This window comes from Callithrix jacchus, chromosome 10 (assembly GCF_049354715.1).
Source record: "Callithrix jacchus isolate 240 chromosome 10, calJac240_pri, whole genome shotgun sequence".
Classification (NCBI taxonomy): Eukaryota; Metazoa; Chordata; class Mammalia; order Primates; family Cebidae; genus Callithrix; species Callithrix jacchus.
In genome coordinates, this window is record NC_133511.1 from 49,842,487 (window position 1) to 49,846,819 (window position 4,333).

Sequence of the window (4,333 nt, forward strand, 5' to 3'; positions counted from 1 at the left end):
ATTGTTGGGTCAAATGGAATTTCTATTTCTAGGTCCTTGAGGAATCGCCACACTGTCTTCGACAATGGTTGAATTAATTTACACTCCCACCAACAGTGTAAAAGTGTTCCTGTTTCTCCACATCCTCTCCAGCATCTGTTGTCTCCAGATTTTTTACTGATCACCATTCTAACTGGCATGAGATGGTATCTCAGTGTGGTTTTGATTTGCATTTCTCTAATGACCAGACTATGTATACTTTACAATGTTATAAAAATTAAATAAATTATTATAATGTAATTAATAAAAATGGAAAGAGAAATTGGCCAGGTTGGTAGCTCACACCTATAACCTGAGCACCTTGGGAAGCTAAGGTGGGAGTGGGTCACCAGAGATTGGAAGTTTGAGACCAGTCTGGTCAACATGGCAAAACCCTATCTCTACTAAAAATACAAAAATTAGCCAGGCATGGGGGTGTGTGTCTGTAGTTCCAGCTACTAGGAAGGCTGAGGCAGAAAAATCGCTTGAACCTGAGAGGCAGGGGCTGCAGCGAGCTGAGATCATGCCACTGCACTCTAGCCTGGGCAACAGAGCAAGACTGAGACTCCACCTCAAAATTATTAATTAATTAATTAATTAAAAACATATTAACAAAAAAGGAAATTAAATAAATGAACTTAACTTATGTTCATTTGGTAGCATAAATATACACAGAGAAATATTCCAAGTGATCTTCAAAAACAATTATTAAACTGTATCTTCCTTAAGCACAAAGAGAAAGTTTAAATATTTTAAACTGCTCTTGGTCATTGTATCTATGATTGGGTGATTTTTATACATTTATTCTAATACAATTATTTTGTTTATGCATCCACATGCACACACATACCCAGGTCTACACACTGCAGAAATTTCAGTGAAGTAATGTCATGCATATCTTTCAGAGTTGAGTGATTTAGAGTAGTTAAAAACAGATGAAGTAAAAAATGATAGTCAATTTTACGTTTCAATCACACAGGATCATAGAGGGCCCAAGTATTTAGTTGAACATTATTTCTGGGTTTGTCTAGAGGATATTTCTAGATAAGATTAGCATCTAAACATGTGAGCTCAGTAAAGTGGATTGCTTTTCCCAGTGTAGATGAGCATCATCCAATCAATGGCCAAATCAAATAAACTCTCACTGGTCAAAATCAGGACAATATAAACATCAAATATATTTAAATTCATAAGTTCATAATTATTTAAACAAACAAATATATACCTAATTGGTCACTTTCAGAGGATATTTAATAAAAGAAAAGATTGCAAATAATCAAAATACTTATGAGAGAAAGGTCTTTTTACAGTAGTATTCCAGCCAAAAATAGAGAAGAAATTTGAATTTTCAGACTAGTGAATCACAGTTATAATTAGTAACTGATAATTATAACTCAAAAACAGAGAGAATAAGACATTGGTTATCACATGATGGTGATATATTGTACAATCTGTATAGTAGCCTAGCCCCCCCCAAAACAAGACTCAATTAGCATCATCAATTTACACGATATGTAGACATGAATTTCAAACAGAAAAAGAAAAGAAAATAAGATTGGGGGAGAGAGAAAAAGAGTATTTTCAAATCAAAAGGAACTTATCAGGCATATCAATAAAGTACAATGTATAGATTTTCCTGGATTTTAATTCAAATACACCTAAGTAAAAATACATTGTAAACCATTTAGAGAAATATAAACACTAACTGAATTTTGATTTTGTTAATTGATAATTTGGTGAGATAATGATATTGTAACTGAAAATTTTAAAGAGTCCTTACACTTTAGAAATATATATTGAAGTATTTATACATCAGAAAAGAGAAATCTGGGATTGGCATCAAAGCAATTCAAAGGAGGGAGCAGGGGGAATCTGGAACAAGCTTGGCTATGTTTTCAAGTTATGGAGGTGAATGATGCATAAATCAGATTCATTGTATTGTCTTTTCAACAGTTGCATATTTTTATGCAAAACATAAACACAAGAAAAGCAAGAAGAGTTCAAAAGATAAACACAAGATTTCATGGTTAATTTTATGTGAAAACACACATCAGTCTGTTACATAATTATTCTCCACTTTACTACCAAAGTTGTTCAGAATCTTGTCATTGCTACCGAGGTTTATTACCGCCAGACCACACTTTCATTTTCTCTTGCCTTGAAACTTCCATGCCCTCACCTCACCTCCCTGCTTTCACTGAAGCCTTTACATAGACTGTTCTCAACCCAAGAATTAAAAAACGTAAGGCAGGCTTGGGACCCCTCTGCTCAAAATTCCCCAAGGGCCTCTCTTCATCACATTTGGAATAAGTTCCTTAGCTTGACTCTCAGTGTTCTTCCCAACTACCTCTCCCACTGCATTTCCTACCACTCTGCTGGCTGTCTCCACATTCTGGTTCTCAAACATGGGCAGCACACTATCATCTCTAAGCTTTGCCTTGCATTTTTCTCTGCTCTTATAATCCTTCTTTCACTATTTGCTTGGCTTGCTCCCTGTTAGTTCTTGGTTCAAATGTCACATCTTCAGAGACATCTGCCTGACCACCCTATCTAAAATAATACCACTTTGTAATCTCTAACCACGTAAGCTGCTTACATTTTTGTATCACATGTTGTCATGTATTTATTTGTGAACAAGAACTTTGTTTTGTTCACCACCGGACTACTGGCATCTAGATTATCATCTGACACATAAAGAATAGTCAACAAATATTTAATGGATAGAGTAAATAAACAGATTTTTTAAACAGAATAATATGTTCATTAATAGGAACTTGCTTAAGTCCCTGTAAGGCATCTGGAAGAGTATTTGATATTCTGCATAATTTTCTCATTTTATCTACATATCAACTCTGTGAAGTAGGCACTATGATCATCTATTTTTATTAAGAAGAAAAAATAATTGAGACTCAAGGAGTTAAAAAATACCTATAACCCCATAGAGAGATAAAAAAAAAGGTATAGCGTACATTTAAACCTAAATGAGTGTAATTTCAAAGTATTTGGTCTTTTTACTATATCATTCTACCACATATAAAACACATCAGTCAGGTTCAGGCTTTCTGAAAAAAAAATATATCAAGCCTGTGTTATAACAAATAACAAATGATCAAATGGAACAAGCGGGTATGATGTAACCCCATTAGGTATTTATCTATTTATTCACCGCCATTGAAGTATTCTCTTTAGAGCTTGTCTCTTTGGGAGCCATACATCTCTGTTTTATCTGTTCTTTCTGTAAATCCACAAAAGACACCAGCATTTACCTGATCAAAAATAATGAAAGTGCAGAAAAATCAATAATGGTAAAAGAGTAGCTACCTTCTGATTATGTTTTCCAGCAACAACTGCAAAAAAGAGGAAAAACACAAGGTTTGCTAAGATGCCACTATTTTGTACTAATCTGATATTATTAGGATGTGCTCTTTGTGGAAAATTGCCCTGTCTTTTCCTGCATTAACTTGCAGTAAAGAAGAAGCGAAAGTTCACAATATGTTTGCCTTATCTTGCCTTGTAAGATTTACTGGTGCAAGACAAAGATTTGCAGGCCTGGGTTCCAGACTGCTGTGTACTTTTTTGAATTTTCAGAGAAATGGCATTTGAAAGCCTACTTAGCCATAGTGCATTATGAGAATAAAATTAAATAAGAGGTCCAGGTAAAGTTTCAAGAACTAATTGGTAGTTATTATGGTTCTTGACATATTTTATATTGTTTAATTCTCACAACAGTTCTCTTACATGTATTTTAGAGGAAATCAGGGTGACATACCTACAGGCCCACCATAGGTCTCAATAAATACATTAATATCCAAGTTCCAAAAATAATAATATCACCCAATATAGAGGATTTTCTTAAGCTTATTGCTTTCAGATTCTATAATTTCCTCCAAGTGTCATAATTTCAAGTATTATGAAGAGCTAGGCAAGACCACAGAGGTGGGTCTGCATTAAAGATGTAGCAAGAATTATCAGTTAGGCAAGGCTTCAGCTTGTTTTCATGTCCTTTTCCTATTTAAACAGAGTACAAGAAATGCAAATAATGTATATAAGACCAAGAATACAAGGATACAAGGATAGTAAAAATATACCCTCATTTTTACTATTCCCTAGTTCTAAACAGAGTGCCAGTGAAGTTCAGTGGTTTTAGCTACTTGCTTGGTCAGAAGAAGCCACGACTTTTGACTTAAATTTAAGACTGAAACCATGAAACTACTACAAGAAAACATTGGGAAAAATCTCCAGGACATTTGTCTGGGAAAAAATTTCCTGACTAAAACATCCTACAGGCATGGGCAATCAAAGCAAAAATGGATAA